Source organism: Helianthus annuus, chromosome 17 (genome assembly GCF_002127325.2).
Source record: "Helianthus annuus cultivar XRQ/B chromosome 17, HanXRQr2.0-SUNRISE, whole genome shotgun sequence".
Lineage (NCBI taxonomy): Eukaryota > Viridiplantae > Streptophyta > Magnoliopsida > Asterales > Asteraceae > Helianthus > Helianthus annuus.
The window spans coordinates 70,902,390-70,928,145 of record NC_035449.2 but is presented as its reverse complement, the minus strand read 5'-3'; the positions used below and the strand labels follow the sequence as shown (position 1 = coordinate 70,928,145).

General features: G+C 39.0%; 1 non-coding gene across 1 annotated transcript; it reads left to right on the top strand.

The window, feature by feature from the left end:
- Positions 1-5,800: 5,800 nt before the first annotated feature.
- LOC118489486 lies at positions 5,801-5,907 on the top strand. The gene has a single exon (XR_004887506.1). It is a non-coding gene; the product is annotated as a small nucleolar RNA R71 (small nucleolar RNA).
- Positions 5,908-25,756: the final 19,849 nt, after the last annotated feature.

Below are 25,756 nucleotides of genomic sequence, written 5' to 3'. Positions count from 1 at the left end.
TTTATGTTTTAGTTTCAATTTATCATTCCTACTTTCCATTCATGTCATATTTGCCCCCTTAGATTAAATTATTATTATTTATGGTAAATTCTTTTCTTCTAGTTAAACCTTACTTGTATACTAACCAAGTTTATAGTTTCTAATTATTATCATAAATATAATTATTCCTACACATAGTCTTATTTTCAACATGACCACACATATATAAAGATTATGTCTGTTATGACTTACTTGTAGCATATTAAATTAACATGAAGATGTGCATAATTAAAATTTTGGGGTGTTACAAGTCCACCCCTCTTAAAAGAAGATTTCGTCCCCAAAACTTGATTACGTTTGGGATAAAGACGGATAGAACCTTCTCATTTCAATTTATCATTCCTAATTTCCCATAAAATTTTGGTGTGTTTCCATTCAAATACTTAGGCCTCAAAGTTGGGGCCAATATGATCTTGTGAAATTGGAAACCTATTGTGGATACCTTCGGTCCTGGTTGTCCATTTAGAAGGCTAAACAATTATCATTTGGAGGATGAATTCCCTTGATAAAACCAGTTCTTAACTCATTGCCTACTTACTACTTTTCGCTTTACGAGGTGCCCATCCACGTAATTGAAGAACTAGAAAAGTTCAGGAGAGTTTTCTTTTGGGTGGGTCAGATTATAAAGTTAGGATGAGTTAGATAGCATGGGAGAAAGTTATTGATGCGTGTGTAGTGTAATATATTTTAGATGTATATTTTAAGCCCTTTTTACACTTTTAGCCAAGTTTTAAATTTATAAAACACGATATTCACTAACACTAAACACACATATGGGCAAGTGCACCCATCGTGGACGTAGTATAGTGTTGGTAAGATACCGAGGTCGGCCAAGGACACAAGAGCTTTTAGTACCGGTTTATCCTCAACGTCTAATCAAATCAAAATGTTAGAAAAGATTTTTAAACTAAGAAAATAAAAACTAACTAAATGCTGAAAAATAAAATAAAAATAAAAACAGATAGACAAGATGAATCACTTGGATCCGACTCGTGTATTAGTATAACCTTTGATTATTTTCGCACTTTTGCACTTGTTTAAGAGATTATCTTAGTTATTGTAGTAGGCCCCTCTTTTGAAGGCGACGTTACCCTCAACCCAATAGTTTGAGTCAGCAAGGATACAATCCTAAAGGGTTGGATTATTGAAAGATAATGAATTAAGTTATTAATGCAAATTATGGTAGGCCCCTCTTTTGGAGGTGACGTTACCCTCGACTAAGTAGTCTGAGTCAGCAGGGATATAGTCCTAAATAGTCGGGTTATAGTATTAATAGTAGTTAACTTATGAGGGGGTCAAAGAGTTTGGATCCCCGCCATCCAATACCTATGGGTATTGAAGGAGATCCTACTAAATTTGACCCAGGTCCCTTGCAGGACCTCTAAACGCTGAACAAGGGCAAGACCCTTACCAAACCGTTCCCTTAACCCCCGACCAGGTAGCCAACATACCTCCATATAGACCGTGGAGATATGAATGGTGAAAATCTTTTATTTTATATAGACAGTAAAATAATGCCAAGACACCACGGACAAACGATAAGGAAAAGTCACCTTCAACATAAGCAACTAGTTATTAAAGTCATTAATACAAAACCAAATAAAAAGTGCAAAAGATTAAAAATAAAAAGTATTATACTAAACACTTGTCTTCACCAAGTGATGTAAGAGACTTAGGCAAACATGGCCTTGATTGTCAAGAACTCTTACGATCAATCTTGGATCCCGAGACGACTCACACACTCTATGATGGATAATGGATGATGGTGGTGGATGATGGTGTTATGGTGGTGGTGGGTGGTGGATGAAGTGTGAGAGAGGTGGTGTGCCAAGGGATGAGTTGCAATAAAACCAAGCACTCCTCTTTATAGGCTGAACAGAAGCTTGGGCACGGCCCCATGTCCGCTGCACACGGCCCCATGCCTGTCTAACAATCTCTCTCCTCATTAATTGTAATTCGCAATTACAATTAATGCGCCTGCAGTACTTTCTCCACGCCCCCGTGTTCACTAGGCACGGCCCCGTGGTGGGCAATAGAAGCTTCTATAGGTTTGTCTTTTCTGCTGCTTCTTGGGCACGGCCCCGTGCTGGCTGAGCACGGGGCGTGTTCAGTCTTCTGCCTTCTCTTGTTTTGCTTGGGATGATGCTGTTGAGGGGTCGGGCAATCCACTTGTGTTCCTTTTCTTGTATTTGTGTTAGATTTAGCTGTCTTTTTGCTTGTTTTGTCAATTTGAGCTCATTTAATCCTGAAAATACAAAAGGAAGACAAAAACACTCTTTTTCCATCATTAGTACTTAAAAAGGGTTAGTTTTATGCCTCATTTGATGTAATTTATATGTTGCATTTTACACACATCAAATATCCCCACACTTGAATTTTTGCTTGTCCTCAAGCAAAACTCTTTAATATGTGGCTTACACTCCCAAATGGAATGGGTAGAAGAGAAGGTTTTGGCTTGTCATAGAGTGTCGGGAATCCAAGATTTTTATTGGGTTTTATTTTTATTTATTTACAATCCTATTCGTTGTGATTTATTTAGAACGTTTCATAAGAGAAATTACTTATTTGGGCATAGCATGCCTTTTTAAAATTCCATTTATATACAAGTTTACATACCTCACGGGAGAAATCACTCACACTCGGCCGAAGGTGTAATTTTTTAGTGAATCACTCGAGAGCGGCATGGAACTTATTCCTACCATAGGCTTGCCAAGCAATCAATCCTCCTCCTTTTTAACTTTTTACCTTTGTAAATATCAAGAGGACTTTTTGGGTAAAGGCTTGGGCTAAAGGTGGGTAGTTGGGTTAGTGGTTAGTAGTAAAGGGCAAAAAGCGTAAAAAGCGTCGGTTTTCGTAAAACATTTTGTTTTAGTGACTTTTTATTCTTAATGAAGTATTTCTTCAAACAAGCTTTTGTTTTAAGAGCTTTGCTTGTTTATTTCTAACTTCATTGTTTTTTTTTTTAGTCACACGAAAACCGAGCTTGTTACTAAAATAAAGGGTAAAAATTAAAAAGGGTTTTTGGTGGGTAAAAAGGCTTTGGGGGTAAAGCAATGAAAAGGTTTAGGCTCAAAGGGGTTAACTAGGGGGAGTTTTTGGTAGATGAAAAGAAAAATAAAAATAATGGTTTTGAAAGAAAAAAGGTTAGTCCTAATGCCTCCATCATTTACTTACTTGGGTTTAAGTTGGTAAGGACCGGGAATGAATTGTCGTGGCAAGTTCTAGAGTCGTAAGAACCAAGCGACTATTCACACAAGAAACGAAAAATGAGCATTTAGCTTAAAGATGTATATTTATATGCTCAATAAAGGCTCAAAACTCACTTTTTGTGGGAATGGGTTTTCTTTTGTGTGATCAAGTATATATAATCGAATTTTAACTAAGCTTGTCATGCCGTTTCATAATTTTCTTATGTTGGTTCTTTTTATCACGACGCTATCGGTTGTAAATTTGTAAAAATAACCTTGTTAGTCTTAGAATTCCCAACTTAAACTTTAGACAAATAAAAAAAATGAAAATTTATAAAAAAAAAATTTGGGGTGATTAGTGGTTCCAATAGAGTTTTGTGTAAGGCTTGTTATTAGGACTTGCAAAATTCAAGGTTTTAGCATCCCCCCCCCCCTCAAACTTAAATTACACATTGTCCTCGATGTGTCCCAAAAATAAATTTTTAGGTTGATTGAATGTGTAACATGGTGTTAAAAGCAAAAATTTGTGTTACTGGCAGTCTGGGCACGGCCCCGTGGTAACCGGGCACGGCCCCGTGTTCAGGTGCCAGTAACGATAATTAAAGAAAAGAAACAGAAGCCTGGACACGGGGGCGTGTCTGGTGAACACGGCCTGTGTCCAGTTACCTGAACTGGGCATTTTTCTGCAGGGTGTTCAGCACGGGGCCGTGTTGGATGGGCGCGGCCCGTGCTGAACTTACTGTAATGGAGAAATTGTTGTCGTGTGGCCTTGTTCTTGTGCATGGGGCCATGTTTATCGTTTCCCTTATCATCCCTTACCACCCTGAGTGTGTTTTATTCCTGCAAATTAAAACTAAAAGACTAAACTAAGGATAGTTCTGCGGAATGCCTCCATGGTGCGCCACGTTTATAAGGGTCCTTGGCTAGACCCAATGTCAGGTTATATATTTTCTGAGTGGGATGTTTGGCATCCCATGTTGCACCGTCGGAGAGCAGCATCCAAACTCGAATCAATAACCTTCATGTAGTTGACCGGGTCATCGTCCTCTATTCTCTTCCCAACCCCGAACTTTACTTCCTCATCCCCGTACCTTAAGGTGAGCGTTCTGTCATTCATGTCTACCACTGCCTGTGCGGTGGCGAGAAATGGTCTCCCTAGTATGAGGGGGACTTCGGTGTCTTCTTCCATATCAAGTATGACAAAGTCGTCCAGGTAGACAAATTTGTTTACCTTGACTAGGAGATTTTCAATGACACCGTGCGGGAATTTGACGGATCGATCAACAAGTTGTATGCTCATTTTTGTAGGACTCGTTGTTCCTAGGCCGAGTCTTTTGAACATTGATGAGGGCATGAGGTTAATGCTTGCCCCAAGGTCGGCTAGTGTATTACGAACGGGGGAGTCCCCGATCGAGCAAGGAATCGTGAAGCTTCTAGGATCGATTTTCTTTTGGGGGAGTTTGTTGAGTACGAGGGCAGAGCATTCTTCGCCTAAGTTAACTAATTGCAAAGTTTCAATTTTCCTTTTATGAGTGAGGAAGTCCCTCATGAACTTAGAGTATTTGGGCATTTGGGTTAGGACATCAATAAAAGGAATGTTGACATGCAATTGTTTTAGTAGACTTTCGAATTTTGCGAATTGCTCATTGGTCTTTTGACGAATTAACCTACCGGGGTACGGAACCCGAGGGGCCTTGGTAGGCTCTAGTGATGGAGGGGAACCCTTCTCTTGTAGAGGCGGTGGTATAGTCTCCTCTGTAGGCGGTGGCACTTCCGTAGGCCCCACGGTGCGGTTTCGTAATGTGATGAGATGGACTTGCGCTTTTGGGTTTGTTTCGGTATTGCTTGGTAACGCGCCTTGTGGTCTCTCGGAAAAATTTTGGGCTAGTTGACTTAATTGTTTTTCTATGTTTTGAATACTAGCTTGTTGATTTCTAAAATTTGATTCTAATTGTAGAAACCTTTCCGAGTTTTTCTTTTCAGTGTCGGAGATAAGGCGAGATATAGTATCTTCAAGCCTTTCTCGTCCACCTTGTTGTTGAGGGAAATTTTGTGACTCATTTCTTGGTTGTTGAAAGTTTGTTCGTTGGTTTTGTTGGTTACTACTATTGCCGGGTTCTCTCCAACCAAGGTTAGGGTGATTTCGCCATCCTTGGTTGTAGGTGCCCGTTGGAGGACCCGACGACCTAGGTCTATTATCAATGTAGCTTACCGACTCTTGTTGATCGTCTGTTTCTTTCATACAACTCCAATTTTCATGTGGCCCACCACACCCTTCAGAAGCCATAACCGAGACTGTTTTTGTCATTTCCAATTTTTTTATTTTCGAAGAAAGGGACTCGATTTGGGCTAGTAAAGAAGTGCTTTCATCAACCTTATGGGCGCTCGGGGCAATAGATTTATTGCCTTGGGGAGTGTGCCACTGAAAATTGGTTTGAGCAATTTCCTCAATTTGGTTATATATTTCATGCGGGCGGCGATTACCTAAAAGTCCCCCGGAGCTAGAGTCAAGTGTCTGTCTTGTGTGTGGCAACAACCCATTATAGAACGTGGATACTTGTTGCCATATTGCAAGGCCGTGATGTGGACACTTTCGCAATAGCTCCTTGAACCTTTCCCAAGTTTCATATAAGGATTCCCCGTCCTCTTGTGAATATGTATTAATTTCAGTCATTAATTTAGCCGTTTTAGCGGGAGGGAAATACTTATATAAAAATTTTGGGCTAGTTCATCCCAGGTGTTTACCGATCCAGCTGGGAGGGTGTTAAGCCAAGCTTTTGCTCGGTCTTTTAGTGAAAAAGGAAACATTCGGAGGCGGATGGCATCATTTGATGCTCCATTGATCCGAAAAGTATCACATATTTCTAAGAAATTAGTAATATGTAGATGGGGATCCTCGTCCGCAAGCCCATGAAAGGTTGCGGAGTTTTGAAGCATCTATATCAAATGCGGCCGAAGTTCGAAGTTATTGGCTTCAACATTCGGTGCGTTGATAGCGGGGCCGAGATTACCTACGGTGGGTCGTAGATAATCCATGAGGGTACGTTGGTCCGCCATTGGGAGTGGATTCCCCGAAACTTTCTCTTGGTTTTTGGCTTTTAGTCTTTTTCTGAGAAAGCGTTCGGGTTCTTCTAGAGGTTCTTTTATGTCCTTATTAGAACTGGAGCTCATACACTACATAGGGGTGGCGTCTGGTTCCAAGTCCTACAATAAAAACAGAAAAGAATGCTGGTCAGAAGGTTCACCACGGCCCCGTGCTCAGTGAACACGGCCCGTGGTCGGAGTTACAGTGATTGTTTTCCAGATCCCAGTTACTGGAGAGTTGGACACGGCCCCGTGTTGCACCGACACGGCCCCGTGCTCAGCCTTCTGTAACTTGGAAAACTAAAAACTGCCAGTAACAATGCTGGGCACGGCCCGTGTCCGACCAGGCACGGCCCGTGCTGAGCTCTGCAGAAGCTGAAAAACTAAGAAAATCTAAAAAAAAATAAAAAGAAAAATAAAAATATGATTTGGCCGTTGATTCCTAACTTTCTTAAAATCCTTGTGTCCCCGGCAACGGCGCCAAAAACTTGATGCGTGTGTAGTGTAATATATTTTAGATGTATATTTTAAGCCCTTTTTACACTTTTAGCCAAGTTTTAAATTTATAAAACACGATATTCACTAACACTAAACACACATATGGGCAAGTGCACCCATCATGGACGTAGTATAGTGTTGGTAAGATACCGAGGTCGTCCAAGGACACAAGAGCTTTTAGTACCGGTTTATCCTCAACGTCTAATCAAATCAAAATGTTAGAAAAGATTTTTAAACTAAGAAAATAAAAACTAACTAAATGCTGAAAAATAAAATAAAAATAAAAACAGATAGACAAGATGAATCACTTGGATCCGACTCGTGTATTAGTATAACCCTTTCGCACTTTTGCACTTGTTTAAGAGATTATCTTAGTTATTGTAGTAGGCCCCTCTTTTGAAGGCGACGTTACCCTCAACCCAGTAGTTTGAGTCAGCAAGGATACAATCCTAAAGGGTCGGATTATTGAAAGATAATGAATTAAGTTATTAATGCAAATTATGGTAGGCCCCTCTTTTGGAGGTGACGTTACCCTCGACTAAGTAGTCTGAGTCAGCAGGGATACAGTCCTAAATAGCCGGGTTATAGTATTAATATTAGTTAACTTATGATGGGGTCAAAGAGTTTGGATCCCCGCCATCCAATACCTATGGGTATTGAAGGAGATCCTACTAAATTTGACCCAGGTCCCTTGCAGGACCTCTAAACGCTGAACAAGGGCAAGACCCTTACCAAACCGTTCCCTTAACCCCCGACCAGGTAGCCAACATACCTCCATATAGATCGTGGAGATATGAATGGTGAAAATCTTTTATTTTATATAGACAGTAAAATAATGCTAAGACACCACGGACAAACGATAAGGAAAAGTCACCTTCAACATAAGCAACTAGTTATTAAAGTCATTAATACAAAACCAAATAAAAAGTGCAAAAGATTAAAAATAAAAAGTATTATACTAAACACTTGTCTTCACCAAGTGATGTAAGAGACTTAGGCAAACATGGCCTTGATTGTCAAGAACTCTTACGATCAATCTTGGATCCCGAGACGACTCACACACTCTATGATGGACAATGGATGATGGTGGTGGATGATGGTGTTATGGTGGTGGTGGGTGGTGGAAGAAGTGTGAGAGAGGTGGTGTGCCAAGGGATGAGTTGCAATGAAACCAAGCACTCCTATTTATAGGCTGAACAGAAGCCTGGGCACGGCCCCGTGTCCGCTGCACACGGCCCTGTGCCTGTCTGACAATCTCTCTCCTCATTAATTGTAATTCGCAATTACAATTAATGCGCCTGCAGTACTTTCGCCACGCCCCCGTGTTCACTAGGCACGGCCCCGTGATGGGCAATAGAAGCTTCTATAGGTTTGTCTTTTCTGCTGCTTCTTGGGCACGGCCCCGTGCTGGCTGAACACGGGGGCGTGTTCAGTCTTCTGCCTTCTCTTGTTTTGCTTGGGATGATGCTGTTGAGGGGTCGGGCAATCCACTTGTGTTCCTTTTCTTGTATTTGTGTTAGATTTAGCTGTCTTTTTGCTTCTTTTGTTAATTTGAGCTCATTTAATCCTGAAAATACAAAAGGGAGACAAAAACACTCTTTTTCCAACATTAGTACTTAAAAAGGGTTAGTTTTATGCCTCATTTGATGTAATTTATTCTTATTCTTAATATGGAGATAGAACGGTGAATAAGAAGGGGATAATGGAGTAGATCGAAATTAACAATGGGCACAAATTTGGATTGATCGAAACCATAAACAAATTAACCGAAGAACTGAATCGAACAAATAACTGATTATTTGGCTAATCCATTTTGTAAAAGCCCAAAATTGCGGTTCGGTTTCAGTTTTGTATGGCATACCCATTAACCATAACCAAATTGAGATGTCATTCACTATTCAATTGTATGTACTTCACAATAAACCAACCAAACCACTCATTATGTCACAACTTCTGACAATTGAGAGGCAACAAATAGCAAATTTACACAAATAAAATTGTTAGAGTATCCCCAATAACCATCCATTTTTTTTATGTTTTTGGGTTGTCATGTTGGCTTTGCCCAACCAATAACAAAGTTTCTCTCTCTTGCCCCTCTTACAACCCATAAAAACACATTTCCTCTCTCTCCTCTCTCCTCTCTCCTCTCTCCTCTCTCTTCCTTCCCCCTCTCACAAACTCATTTTTTCTTATTTTTTACCACAAACTAATCAACACCTTCTCTCCTCCACCTCACCACTCTCTCTCCTACATGGCTTCTAAAAATGAGAAAAATCCCTTATTGTGTATGCTCTTACCATTTAAATTTTGTATTGTCTAGGTACCTTCCAAAGATGTTATTATCCTTTTAGTTGTTTTCCAATTTATACCTGAAAAAGTACAAGTCTTTGTCGTAACATATTTTGGTCCCAAATGCTTTCCCTCCAGCTTATTACATAGGAATAAAACGGTTGCTTCTATATCTTTTTCTTGGCGGGACAAAAAATATTTTGCGATGTCGGTCGTCGTATCTTTTTTGTGCTCTAGGTTCATCGATTAATAGAGAAAAAATGTCTAGGGCCGTCCCCGAGAATGATAAAAAATCTTTTAGGCCTCCGCAAGATAAAAAAATTGGGCCCAAACCTATAATATAAACTCATCCATTATATATGAAGAAATCACAATACGATGATCATTGTTATAAAATAAACAAAACAAAAGTAGTGTAACAAAATGATCAAACTTACTTAAGTGAATCGTCCGGCCCTCCTATCGTTTTTGGAAGCAAAACTCTTGATCAATTCTTTATATTCCATACCTTCTAATATGTTGTTTTCAATAGATATCATCGCCAATCCGTTAAGTCTTTCTTGTGACATCGTCGATCGTAAATAAGTCTTCAACAACTTCAATTTTGAAAAGCTTCTTTCAGCAAATGCCACCGTTACCGGAATTGTCAAAAGCACTTTATATGCATTTATAGCATTAGGGAAAAATGACCAAGCCGCTTGATATTGTTTAAAGCATCAAAATTTCTAACAATGTAACTCGGTAAGAATGTCTCGATCAACTTCAACTCCAAATAAAGTTCATTAGCATCAATGTCTGATTCTTCTTTATATTTCAATGCATCTTGAAGACGATAACAACATGACATAAGAGTGGCTTCATCAAGTGTCTTCAACTTTTTAGGAAACAAAAAACCCTATAAATTTTTGAATTTTTTGTGTTGATCGAATCTTGTTTCAAAAGAACTTATAGTTTGATCAACAATACATAAAAAGTAATTGACTTTAAAATCCTCATCGAGTGAAAATATAACATCTTCTATACTTGAATTCTCATCAAATTGTTTTTTCCTACGTATCACACATTTTTTAGGGAATTCCGCATCAACACCCAATTCATTGGCAAGTTCTACAGCTTCATCAATCACCTTGGAAAACCCCTCTTCTCTATATTTTTTAAAGTATTTAATCAATTTGTCCACTTCATCAATAGCAACATCAAGAACCACATCCTTTGATTGCAACTTTTTGCTCACCACATTCACATTTGATAATATTTCATACCAGATGACGATCTGTACCAAAAATTCATAGTCACCAACCTCGTGCTTTTCAAGTGATTTAGCTTCGCTTTGAATTTTAGCATCTTTATCGGAGGCCCTAACTTCCTTCAAAGCTTTTCTTACATCTACAAGTTGAGTTCTAATATGCTTAATACTATCTATACGACTTTCCCAACGAGTGGTAGACAATGACTTAAAAGTCAATCCTTTAACATTGTCTTTCAATATTTGCCACCTATTAATAGAATTGGCAAAAATAGTATAAATCTGCTGTATTGTTCCAAAAAATTCTCTAGACTTTGTAATAGTGTTAGCCATATCACACAATACAAGATTAAGACTATGACAACCACAAGCACTATACAAAGCTCTATGATTTTTTTTCTAAGAAACTCCTTTGAACTCCACTATGTTTTCCCTTCATGAATGCTCCATTATCATAGCCTTGACCACACATATCATTGATATCAAGACCTAGAGACTCTAATTCCTTAGACGTAACTTCAAAAAGTCCTTTACCGGTAGTATCGTAACAACCAAAAACCCTAAAAAGAGTCCTCAGCGGTCACAGAATTAGAGCTAAAATTCACATACCTCACAATTATCGACATTTGTTCTTGGTGACTTACATCGGGGATGCAATCGAGTATTATGGAGTAATACTTTGCTTGCTTTATCTTCTTGATGATTTATATTTTAACTTGATGAGCTAGTAATTGTATTAACTCGTTTTGGATATTGTGCCCAAGATAATGTACATGGAGTTCATCACTCATTATATATTGCACATGCTCTTTCATAATTGGGTCAAACTCTTCCAACATCTCAATCAATCCTAAAAAGTTTCCATTGCCATGTTGATACAACTTCTCATTTGATCCGCGAAATGCTAAACCATGTTTAGCAAGAAATTTCACAAGTGCAATAATCCTAAATATGACTTCTTTCCAATAATCTCTTTCTATTTTAAATTGCTCATATGCTACTTTGTCAATTGTTTTATTGCATTCCAACCTTTGACGCATTTCAAACAATTGATTCATATTCTTGAGATGTTCAAAGCTAACTTCATGCTCTTTAAGACCTTGAGAAGCATGCTTCCAATCCTCATAACCTTTATTATCCAACCCTCCTTTCAGATGCCCTTGTCTAAAAAGTTTACAACAAAAACAAAAGAGTTTGTCAAGCTCTTTCGAATACACTAACCATTCTCTATCAAGCTTCTCCCTATTTGATAGGATTCTGTTATACATTACTCTAGAAAATCGTTTCCCAAGTTTATCCACAGGACCCTTATCAATAGTCAAATATCTTTTTGGACCTTTCATAACCAATTCATTTTTCAAGTTAGGATTAAGCCCATCCCAAGTTCTAGGATCAAAAATATCAATAATATGATTGACATTAGCATCATCTTTACCCACATTAGCTTCATCTACATTAACATTAACATCATCTTCATCCTTATCCACATCAACATTAACATCATCGTCATTCACGTTAGCTTCATCACATTAACATTAATATCATCTTCACCCACATTAGCTTCATCCACATTAACATCATCTTCACTCACATTAACTTCATCCTTATTAACATTAACATCATCTTCACCTGCATTAGCATCCACAATAGAACTAGAACTTTGAGGTTGTTTTGTGAAAAACTTGTTTATGTGGTTTTCTTTTACTTCGTCAGCCTTTCTTTTGTCCTCCGCTAGCTTCTTCTTTTTTCGTTTTTGACTACCGGATAGGTATTTGTACAGTAGAAACTCTATAAAATAATACACTTGGGACCACCAAAATTTATTAATTAAAAGAGTTATTAATTAATCTATAAATTAATAATTATTAATTTATATATTAATTAATATTTTATTAATTTAAAGTAGAATACTTAGTTTACAAACACCTTTCAAGCTTCCACTTAGTTATTGTATACAATGCATGTATATCAAATGAACGGCCCAATTTGAAAGAAACCTTCAATCTCCCACCTTATTATGCTTCTTGTGTTCAATGTATCACTTTATGGACATTAAAAATATTTTCTATATAAATACAAGATCAAAATAGGTTAACACAAACAAATCATACACACAACATGGGTTCCCATCATAAAGGTGTGAAAAAAACAACAATGACAGACGAGTTCGAAGAGCATTATGCAAGCACAAACGAAGCTATTAAAGCGGCAATCACATTGAACAATTTCTTGTTGAGCTATGAGAAAACAACACCAGAAGTTCTTACCATGCTAAGGAAAATTAGAGACGAGATTCAAGGGGAAATTGATTTCAACAAAAAAATAAAAGACAATTGAGTCATTTTTCAAGAAACCTTCATAAATCATTCATGTAATATGCTATATATAAGGAATTATTAATTTATATTTTATATGGGGTCTAAAGAAATTATCAAAAATGTATTATCTTATAATTTTAGCGAATTATTAATTTAGCACCCTATCCCCGAGTCGTGACCGACAAAAAATATTATCTTAGAGAGTTTATTAAATAATCGAGTATTAATTTATCGAGTTTCTACTGTATTTGGGAACCGGAGGCATAATTTCTAGACAAAATAAAAGTTTCAAACATGCAAGTTTCAATTCAACTTGCAAAAGTTTATAAATCGAAGTTATAAGCGGACTAGGGGTGGTACGTGATGTACCATATACCACGCGTGGACTTCTGCAACTTACCACCACCACCACAAAGTTAACGAGTGATGGGATTATGAGTGATGGGTTGGCGTGATAAAATCAACAAGTCATGGGTTGTGAGTGATAAATGGATGTGAGGGGGTGTGAGGGTTTATTGTTGGGTGTTGTGAGTGATGACCATTGCCACTAAAAAGGTTGTGAGTGATGGAAAATGGTTGATCACATGGCGGAACTTGATTGGGTGTTGTGAGTGATGAGTGATGACCACCCCCTAAACATTTAACTTTGCACAAATAGACCGTATCGAACATACATACATACATACATACATACATACATACATACATACATACATACATACATACATACATACATACATACATACATACATACATACATACATACATACATACATACATACATACATACATACATACATACATACATACATACATACATACATACATACATACATACATACATACATACATACATACATACATACATACATACATACATACATACATACATATGTCCACATAACTCGCTCAAGCAAATGAACAAGCATACACATCGCATACACACTAAGTTAATAAAAAAGTTGGTCATTTAGAATATTTTGTTTAACTGTTTAAATAAAAAATTAAAAAAAAAATCAATATGGTGTCATCATTTATTATCATTTAGAATATCCCACTGAACTATTTGTTTGATTATAACATAATTTAATAATTATTAATTTTTTTTTCTCAACTACTAGTTCTTTCTATTAATTAAAAAGGCACAATCATTTGGTCTGTTGTTCATCCACTTTAACCTAGGGGTGAGCATGGTGCGGTTCGGTTCGGTTATTACCTATAACCGAAACCATAACCGCACACTGCTGTTATCAAAAAATCATAACCGTTCAGTTTCGGTTAATGCGGTTTCGGTTAATCGGTTATTGCGGTTAATGCGGTTTCGGTTCGGTTATAGGTCGGTTATTTTCATTGTTTCTAATGTTGGACTTTAAATGTGTGGGTCATGGTTAGTGTAAAATGTAATGGGCCAATAAGGTTGGGTCATGGTTAAAAGTTAAAACATTCAAATACTTCACCAAAGATACATATAGATTAGCCCATGGTTAAGCATTTAAATACAAACTTAACGACCTATGGTGCTACGGATTTGGCTATGTTTAAAATATTCGGTTCGGTTATTGCGGTTATGAAAATAAGAATAAGAATAACCATAACCAAACCGCAAAAATCGGTTATTAAAAATATAAATAACCAACCCTTCAGTTATTTCGGTTATCAGTTTTTTCGGTTCGGTTTTTTCGGTTATTTCGGTTACGATTCGGTTAATTCGGTTGTATGCTCACCCCTACTTTAACCACACTTTAAGAATTGGAGTTGGGGCATCTTTACAACCTAATAAAAGCCATACCTAGGGGACACATGTCCCCCTTCTAGGGTCTCTAAATCATATTTTCCCGCCATTTTTCTAATCCCTTCAGTTCCCTTGAGTGAAACCCGACACGGGATCCGAATACCTAATACGGGTATTCATTCCATATATAAAGCAAACAGGGTTTCATCTTTTTCAACACACTTCATTCGCGACCTAGGGTTTCTGCAACTTCAATCTTATTTCTGCCTCTCCTTCATCATTGCATCTCTCACGATCTCAAATCGTCATCAACAAGGTACGACTTCCTCTTCTATCTACTAATCATTCTTTACTTTCTTTCTTTTTCATTGAATTCCTTCAATTTTACCATCTAGATAAATAGCCACCTTAGTCAAAATCGATTTTAATCGATCAAGATAGGAATCATACGCTCACCTAGGGTTTGTTCGGTAGTTGTCGTTCTTCCATCCAATCCATCTGCCTCATTGATTCGATTTAGTATTCTTCATTCAAAAGGTTTTTTTAGGGTTACTAATGTTCTGGATTTCGATTAAGGTTTCTTTAGGGGTTTTTTTTCTCTAATTTTTATGCCATACAATCATTTTTGTTCTTTGATTTGTGTTTTGGATCTGTTTCTTGATTGAGAATCATGTGTTATCCCTAATTTATTTTATGGGTCTGCAAACTATGCAATATTCTGATCATACATATTGTTGAATGCTGATTATCTTTCTTTCTTTCTTTTTTTTTTTTTTTTTTTTGAGTGTTTTGCAATCGTTCGTAATCTAAGGTTTCTCCATCTTCAATCATACATATGTTCTGATAATCAAACGTCTTCATCACAAAGGTATGAATCCCTTCCATATCTATAAACATTTTTTATTTATATTTATTTTTCTTTGGATTTCAAACATAGTACCAGATCTGCAGATCCGCCATTGTTTCTCAACTAGCCATCACTTAGTTAAAGAAAACTCTAAATCTCGAAACTTTGAAGCAAAATTTGCGTCTGAATATTTTTGAAAAATCACCGCAGTTAAATAACTTTTCTAATTGTTGTTGTTCTATTCTTCAATTTTGTCATATCCCTTTTAAGATTCTGAGTAATTTCTGATAATTGCTTCGGATTTGTGATTCCTAGGCATGTTGTTCTTCCTCGGGAAGTTGTGAAGGTATTTATAAAGACTCGGCTTCTATCCTAAGTATATTGTAGATTTTCATATGTTATTAAGGTATTTTTTGTGAAGGTATTTATAAAGAATCCGCTTCTATCTGTGAAGGTATTTATAAATCTTTTATATACAAAGAAATAATATATTTACCTGTGATATTTGATGGGAGAACTACAGCCTTCACTGCAGTATGTGACACAAATCTCTGGTATATTATGTCATTTGTTATCTCTTTTTACAGGCTTTGATCCGTGTGTGAAGATGATGGCTATGATGGCATGTGTGAAGATGATGAAAACATAGATCACATAAAATTCATGTAAGCATACCTCACCAGCAACAATACACCATGCTAAAAGACACATTAAATAACACAATAGCTATCATTCCTTAAAAATAACATACTATGCGCAGGTACTGTGTCAACGCAACAATCACTTGATGTCTAGGGATTGTTTTTGTATATTTAATTTTAATAACCAATCAAAAATTTTATGATCCGTAATCATCTTTTTGGTAATTAAGTTGTTTCTGGTGTGTCACTTTTTTTATGTGATTGATGAGGAAGGTTATACAATTTGTCCATTTTATTTCTGAGTGGGGGAATTAGAATCTGTGATGATTCTGGCTCTTTTTTTATGTTACGACGTGCTTTTATGATCTTGAACTGGGTTTGTTGTTTACTAAAAAAGATAGAACTTTTGTAAATATTTATCATCTTTCAATGTTGAAAAGGCATGTGAGAGTGAGTTGTTAGTGTTTACTGAATGTCGTTGATTCTTGACATGTTATATTATATTAATATGATTAAAATTAAAATAAATTAGGACTTCGATTTTATCTGGCTACTGATACGGTCTTTGGTTTTTGTGTTTTTTTTCACAACCCTAAACATGAGAAAAGCTACTTTCTTCATTTTTGTAACACCTCGAAAAATTTCGTCCAATAATGTCTTGACACGTGTCATAAGGTTCCGTTATGTGAAAACATACTTTAGAGGGACTAAAAGTGACAAACAGTGAAAACTATGGAACGTAAGGGTCCAAAGTGTCAACAATGGATAAATAGACACTATGATAACCCTACATAATGTTTATAACCTTAAACGGATGGTTCATGGATCATACGACGCGGAAATTGCACAAAAGTGAAGTATTGTAAACTATAGGGGCCAAAAGTGTCAACATGTTTAATTTATACCTCTGAGTGAACTTTTGGCAGACCCGAAGCTTTGTATAGCTAAAATATACTCACTAGAATATGTGGTAAAAATTTCATGAAGTTTCGTTAACGTATGAGAAAGTTATGGCCAAAACCGTACTTAAGGGACTAAAAGCGTCAACGTCGAATTTCAGGGCTTTTCGGTTGAGCGTAAAGTTATCCGAGGGCATTACCATGTTGGTAAAAGTCCTAAGGTTCTTAGAAACCAAGATTGGGGGTTTACGGGTCGAGAAAAGTAGCCGAAACATCGCATACAAGCTCAGGGACCATTTCTGCCAAAGTTTAAAAGTTGTTGGCTGATCAGGAGGGTCAGGCGACCCGCCTGGGAAAGCCCAAGCGGGCCGCGTGGGTTGCCCAGCGACAGAAATTCGAAAAATGGGTAGTTTGGCCCGAATTTGATGTTGGTAACAGCTGGTGGCACCTCCAATTGAGCCAATAACATTCCTTGCATGCCTACATCAACAGTAAACCTCAAAAACTCTGCTTTAAATCCGAATTCATCTCATTTCTTGGCATTTACAATTGTGAACAAGAACACCAAGACTTGCAAGAGCTCTCAAAGCTTCTCTGGAGATAATCTGATCATCAAGGCCGACTTCTAGTGTCCACTAAACACCTATAGAACCTTTGTAAGCTTTCAATTCGTTCCTTAATCCATTCTTGTTGTGATTATTGATAAAAGTCAAACTGGGTGTTCATAACCTTTGACTTTCCGATTAAACGGATTCCTATCAGTCATTTCTCGAATTGAAACTTGTTATAGATTGGTATTTATGTGGGAAACAAACCCTCTAAAGGGTACTACCTGATTCCCACTACATGCATGATAAATGTCGAGTCAAACCTATTTCTAAAAAGTCAACAGAAACGATTTTTGTGAAAAATGACATGATTAATGATATAGATGACATGCAACCTGATTGATCATTAAAAATAACTTGTAATACGTATAAGAATGTGTTTTAATCATCATCAACTCGACAATCTATAGTATAGCCACGAATCGGAACCGAAAGTCTTGTAAAACGATTATTTCGTAGACTATCGATTCGGATTCGTACATGCATGTTCAAGATCTGTATTGGAAAGTATTTTTGACTATTTTTATTTTAGTTAAACTTTCTGGAATTTTCTTTGATTGAGTCTATGCTTAGCCGATTCGAATGCATGTTTCCTATTTATGCATAAAGTTGACTATTTTGCCCTTTTTGATTTAAAACGGGATTTTTGGAAAAATGAAAGGATAGAAATCTTTATTTTTAATATATGAACTTGCACCGAAAATTTCGGATCAGTTGGTGGTCCAGATTGTGAGTTATGGCCATTAGCGTAAAACTATATTATAAATTTACATAAACGGTCCTTTTCGCATAGAACCCGTTTCTGGCCACGTCTTGATACGAAACTTTTTACCAACTGATGTATTATAATATTCTGGGAATTTTGATGATTTTTAATTAATTTTTGGCTGAACGGATCCTAGATCACCTAGTCATTTCGGCTTATGTCGGTTTTGACCGTTTTAGCCATAAAATGAGTTTTACACCTCCTTTTGACCCGAAACCTTTTTCTACTGATTTTATATGATGAATAAATTATTTTAAGCATTCTGGAAATATAAAAATCTCAGATTTAATTTGAAAACCCGAAAACGCCCTTAAATCGCATATTTAGCGTTTTAAGCGCATAGTAAGCGTTATACTTGTTTTAAACATATAAGACCTATACCTACTGATGTGTTTAGCATATTTTCATATAAAAACAGTAAGTATAAGTATATGAACTCAGATTTCCAGTTTTGGCACTTTTAGCCCTTGTGAAATTACTAAAATACCCCTACGGTGCATAGTTTGGTTTTAAATGATAAATTTGATATATGGGTCATACCCTACTGATATAATATGTTATATTAAGTATATTTACTGTATGAACCAGACCCGAAACTCAGATTTCTAAATTTACCCTTTTATTATCTTTTAAATGACCAAAATGCCCTTCTAAGGCATAAATTGAGTCTAAAATTATTCCGGGCAATATAGAACATAACTTACTGATATAATATCATATTCTAAGCATATTACTTCAGGGAACTTGCATTTGAATCTTTTGGCTACCCGTATCGCCCTTATCGCGTTCGGTTTGGTTTACGTAACTAGTTTGCGTAAATTGACCGAGACGGGTCAAACATTATCATTTTTATCTCAAAATCCAGAACGTATTTAGTATACCCATATTATACAAGTATTCAAACTTGTCGGGTCTAAATCACATTCTATCCGGTCTTTCGCTTAATCGTGCGTAAACCGTATCATTCCTAAAACTAACCGGTCAAAGCTTAGGCTTAAATAAAAGACCCGTTAGGAATCTAATAGGTTAATTATAAACCTTTGTTCCAGATTAGGAGGCCCGGTAAAAGCTACCAACACTTATCGTTTGTGACTTATACTTGCTCAGGTAAATACATTTTGACTTATTTTCCCTATACGGGCTTGGGGTACGGTATTTAAAATACCGCTTGATCGGGCGCACAAGTCCTGCGCCTTATAGGTGTACAGTCTTGAATAGCTTGTGCGACTTCGTTTAAACAGTTTTGTCTTACTTAAAGGCTTTGGGGGGGTTATTGACCGTGTCCCGGATATCCTTGGCATTATCTTACGAGATGGCCACGACCAGAGCACGGGGTGTAGGCGTACACCCGTCGTGTATAACTCTTTAATGTGGTGTGTCAATTAAATCTCTAGCCCGGACAGTAGATCCCGGGCCACCAGAGATATAAGTGCATGTAATTCGTTCACAAGTTTATATTATATAATTATCCCAAGTTAATAAAAATATTTATGCCTTGTGCATTTAAATAAATTTTCAATCATTTTCAAAATGAGTCAGTCGATTTGTATTTACCAGTGTAAACTGACGTATTTTTCCCAAAAGGTTAAGTGCAGGTACTATACGGAAATAGGCTGGTTGTTTCCTAAGAGCGTCCACTATAGTCTCGCAAGCTCGGACGACAATTATCTGTTGAACTATTTATTTCTATTTTCATTTGATCCGCCTGTGGATCCATTTCAACTATTGTGATATTTATTATTACACTTTATTTAAAAGTTGAAATGTTTCTATTCTGCTTCCGCTGTGCATTATTATATTGTGTTGATTGTCTATGACGATGCCAACTACGTCACTGTACCCCACACCGGGCCCACCGGTGACACGTGGAAATGGGGGTGTGACAGGTTGGTATCAGAGCCAACGCTGAGTGAATTGAACACTATCCTAACGTGTTTAATCTCAGTTACACAATTGCACATTCCTCGATTTTCGAGTCTAGACAAGGAACTTAGGAAATGTTCAACTTTTCGTTTAATTTATTTTTATTTATTATTGCATTGTCTTATATATTTTGTTGTTCAACTTGTTTGACTTTTGACAGGATCACTATGCCGCCACGAATGAGAGGTCGAGGAGGATTTGCTACTACCCATGACCATGAGGCAGGGCCCTCACATAGGCGAGCACCATCCGCCACGCACAACACAGCCGCCAACGACCTTTGGAGGTCTTTCGCCGAGCCTGCTAGACACTCGGTGTCCGCCAGCACTTCACCGTCTTTACCCCACTCATTTGGGCCCCACTCGGAGAATGGGCCCCATGGTTCGCATGGATCCTACATACCTTTGCAGCAGTCACCGCACCAGTATCCAGCACCAGTCTACCAGGGTTTGTATAACCCTGATGCTTTTGGGGATGAGCCAGTGGGTCATAACCCACTTGGACAGGAGGACCACTTTTCTGGTGGTCACGAGATGGACGTCGACGAGGATACGGACCCCTCGCTACCGCCGTCAGGTACGCCTAACCATCCGATTGAGATATCGGATGGGTCGCCATTTAGGGGATCACCCTACAATGGTGGGGACAGCTTTCAGGAGAGATTCAAGCAGCATGATTGGTATTTTACCCCCAGCCACAACTCTCCGATGATCCAGTCTCACCAGGTTTCACCGGTGCACTCGCAGCACCACTCGCAGCAGCTTCAGCAGCAGCCGCCTCTACCGCAGGACCTATCTGAGGCCCTGTGGCGTGACGTGATCACTCCGTCACCACCGCCGCCACCAGTATTACCTCCTCCGCCTCAGAGGCCTAGGAGGAATGCGCGCATGTCTACGCGCGGAGGGATTCGCATAGGCACCCCTCCACATGTTGGTAGCAGCCGCTACACGTCTCTTCCCGGGGAGTCCGAGACAGGGGAGTCTCAGCATCCCGTATCGGAGGTTACTTCTGTACCGATCCCGCCTCTGCCGCCGCAGAACTATGGAGAGCCGATTCCGGCTTATGCTAGTGCCGCTCAGTTTAACCCGTTCGAGCATGTTTTCCCTCAGGGTTATGATTACACGGGAGACCCTTATTGGCAAGCTGTGAACTACAGCTCACTCCCACCCAGTGGTCCATTGGGAGACACTTGGACTGCTGGGCAGTCTACTTTTGGTTACCCTCCGGGTTACCAGCAGCCACCGCAGCCGCAGCCGTACCAGCCGCCGCAGCCGCAGCACTACCAGCCACCGCCACCGGCGCCTATGATGTCGCCGCCGCAGGTTCAGGAGATCCTGCATGGGATTATCAGCATGCGACGCGAGTTGCAACACGAGATGCGAGCTGATCGCCGATGCAACAGTGGCATGTTCAAGAAGGTGTTTGACTTACTCAAGGGTAAGAGTAAGAAGGATCATTGAATCCTTTGATTGTTATCTCACTACTCCTGTCCCTGCGTGGACATCTATTCCTGTATTCTACCCCTGCGTGGGTATGTTGTTCTGTTAACCCCTGCGTGGGTTTGTTTTACTTTATTTGTTGTTGTTGTTAGTTGTTTAGCCCCTGTGCGGGCATGTTATTCATGTTATTTGAATTAAAGTCCCGTTTAGGGCAAAGATGTACTAGTACTTTATTTGAAATTTGAAATGGTTAATTTGAATTTCTCATTTTATTTATATGCATGAATATAATATTAAAATAATGGAAAATATCAATTTTTATTTGATTTGCCATTTTATAAGAATCTTAGTAAGGTATAACCTAGCTTGAATGCCTTATTAACAGGCCTGGCCATGATGGTAAAACCTGGTTGAAAGGATTCAACTCCCTGTTAACATCTGAAAACATGTTAACATTCCTGGCCAAGCGTGATCTGTAAAATCACACAAGCCACCCTTTTTAATAAATTATCTACAGATTTTATCTGTATACAAGTCTATTAATGACTTGATACCTACGGGTTATGACTATGTCATATAGTGACAGTTGTGGTTTATGACTCTCTGTCTAGTAAAGGATTATTTGTTTAATTATACAATTTATAATCCTATAAAAATCTAAATTTATAATTTAGTAATTGTCCATGTGACTAGGCCTATGGTGCCAATATATATATTTTCATTCCTTGATTGCTAATAAGAGCCTGAATGAAATTTATTAAATTAACTGCTAAGGTTTTTGATACCATGGTTAATAAATCGTCTAGAACGATAATACTGTTAGGTTCTAAATAAGACCTTGTCCTTTATTGTAGCTTAAAGCTACAATGGCCAAATCGGAGGAGACCAACAGTCATTCTGGGGAACACTCAGATAATGCAAAGATTCACGTTACCGGTGCAGAGTTACAAGCACTGATAGATAACGCTGTTGCCAAAGCTATGGATAGGCAATTCAAGGAATCTAGTGGTACTCGGAGTAGGACCCGAGCAGAAACGCACGCAAAGCCCAAGACTCATTCTGAGGCCCATAGTAAGCCGCCATCTAAAAAGAGTGAGCCGAAGAAAGCTGAGGATGATAATCATTCCTCCAACCACAGCAGCGTCCCAAAGCAGGAGATTAAGCTGAAACATGACACGTACAGCAGGTCCTGTACGTACAAGTATTTTGTATCTTGCAAGCCCAGAGATTTCACTGGGGAAAAGGGAGCCGTCGATTGTATGACGTGGATCGATGAGATGGATACTGTGGTAGATATCAGCGGGTGTGCTGATAGGGACGTCGTAAAGTACGTGTCCCAGTCGTTTAAGGGAGATGCGTTAGCATGGTGGAAGTCACTTCTACAAGCTGCCGGTAAGGCCACACTGTACGGTTTGTCATGGGAACAGTTTGTGGCCCTGATTAAAGAGAACTTCTGTCCGCAGCACGAGGTCGAGCGAATTGAATCGGATTTTGTATCCTTAGTCATGAAGAACCTCGATTGTCAAGCGTATCTTACTACGTTCAACACGCTGTCTCGTTTAGTGCCTTACTTGGTGACCCCGGAGCCGCGTAGGATTGCTCGATTCATTGGGGGTCTGGCACCGGAGATTAAAGCCAGCGTCAAAGCTTCAAGACCTACTACATTTAGATCCGTAGCGGATCTATCCCTCTCCCTCACTCAAGACGTGGTTAGATTGAGAGCCATGAAGAGCTCTGAGGAGAACAAACGGAAACGTGAGGATGACACCTCACGAAGATCTGAAAAGCGACATAGAGGGAACAACGACCACAGGAAAGGGTCGGGGTCTAGGAAAAGTGATCATCAGTCGGGTGAGAAACCCAGATGCAAAATCTGCAGGAGACACCACTTTGGGAGGTGTCGGTTAGAAACGAAATCCCAGTCTTCGGAGAAACGATGTGGAATCTGCAAGTCCACAGACCATAAAGCTGTGGATTGCAAGAAAATGAAGGATGCAACTTGTTTTGGTTGCAACGAAAAAGGTCACATTCGGCCCAACTGCCCAAAGTTTGCAAAGAAGGCCGAGGAAGGGAAGAAGACTAATGCGAGAGTCTTCAGAATGGACGCAAAGGAAGCAGTCCTTGACGATAACGTCATTACCGGTACGTTTCTTGTAAATGATGTTTTTGCTAGAGTTTTGTTTGATTCGGGAGCTGATAAGTCGTTTGTAGATGATAAGTTTTGTAAACTGTTGAACCTTCCTGTTAAAACCTTAAGTGTGAAATATGAGGTGGAATTAGCCGATGGAACCATAGAAACCGCCTCGACTGTTCTAGATGGATGTGTTATATCCATTAGGAATCATTCTTTCCCGCTATCCTTGCTTCCCTTTAAGCTAGCTGGATTCGACATTGTGATAGGCATGGATTGGTTGTCGAGTAACCAAGCCCAGATTCTGTGCAATAGAAAGCAAGTAATAGTTAAGACTCCGTCCGGTGAGTCACTTACTATTCAAGGAGATACCCAGCATGGATTGCCGGAGCAAGTGTCCATGCTCAAGGCATCCAGGTGCATGCAGAAAGGATGCGTCATTTATATGGCACAAGTCACCATTGATGAGCCGAAGCCGAAGATTGAAGATATTCCTGTTATTTCGGAATATCCTGAAGTATTCCCTGAAGAGCTACCCGGGTTGCCACCGGATAGGCAAGTAGAGTTTCGGATAGATATCATACCAGGTGCAGCACCTGTAGCAAGAGCACCATACCGATTGGCACCAACGGAGATGAAGGAGTTGAGGACACAGTTGGATGAGCTTTTAGCTAAAGGTTTTATTAGACCTAGCTCGTCTCCTTGGGGAGCGCCAATCTTGTTCGTTAAAAAGAAGGATGGGTCGATGCGTCTGTGCCTCGATTACCGTGAGCTTAACAAGGTCACTATCAAGAATCGGTATCCGTTACCCAGGATCGACGATCTGTTCGATCAGTTGCAAGGAGCAAGTTATTTCTCCAAGATTGACCTGAGGTCAGGTTATCATCAGTTGAAGGTCAAGGAGGAAGACGTACACAAGACCGCGTTTAGGACTCGATATGGACATTACGAGTTCCTAGTGATGCCGTTTGGGCTCACTAACGCACCAGCCGCGTTCATGGACCTCATGAATCGCGTCTGTAAACCTTATTTAGATAAGTTCGTCATCGTCTTCATTGATGACATTCTTGTCTACTCGAAGAGCCAAGCTGATCATGAGAAACACCTTCGTTGTATTCTCAAACTTCTGTATAAAGAGAAGCTTTACGCCAAATTTTCAAAGTGTGAATTTTGGCTTCGAGAAGTCCAATTCCTTGGACATGTTGTAAGCTAGCGTGGTATCCAAGTAGATCCCGCTAAAGTAGAAGCAGTCATGAACTGGCAGGAGCCGAAGACTCCTACCGAGATTCGCAGTTTCCTCGGATTGGCAGGATATTATAGGAGATTTATCGAGAACTTCTCAAGAATTGCTGCGCCCCTAACTTCGTTGACCCGTAAGAAGATTAAGTTTGATTGGGGCCCTAAGCAGCAGGAATCCTTTGACATTCTGAAGCAGAAGCTGAGCAATGCGCCAGTGTTGACGTTGCCCGATGGTATAGATGAATTTGTGGTGTATTGTGATGCATCACATACTGGCATGGGCTGCGTACTCATGCAGAAAGGCAAAGTCATTGCCTACGCTTCTCGACAGCTCAAGGTGCACGAGAAGAACTACACCACCCACGATTTGGAATTGGGTGCGGTTGTATTTGCTTTGAAGCTATGGAGACATTACTTGTATGGAACCAAGTGTATAATCTATTCGGATCACAAGAGTCTTCAGCATCTGTTCAATCAGAAGGAATTGAACATGCGTCAAAGGCGATGGATGGAAACTCTCAATGATTATGACTGTGAGATAAGATACCATCCAGGTAAGGCAAATGTGGTTGCCGACGCCTTAAGCAGAAAAGAAAGGGTTAAACCGATCAGAATCAATGCCAAGCGCATTGAAATAAAGAATAATTTGAATGAAAGGGTGTTAGCTGCACAGAAGGAAGCTGTGTTGGAAGCTAACTATCCTACGGAAAAATTAGGAGTAACTGAGGAGCAGTTATCCTACGACAAAGATGGAATGCTACGATTAACGGGCGAATATGGGTTCCAGTTTATGGAGGACTTCGGGATGTTATCCTCCAGGAAGCCCACAGCTCTAAATATTCCGTTCATCCTGGAGCTGATAAGATGTA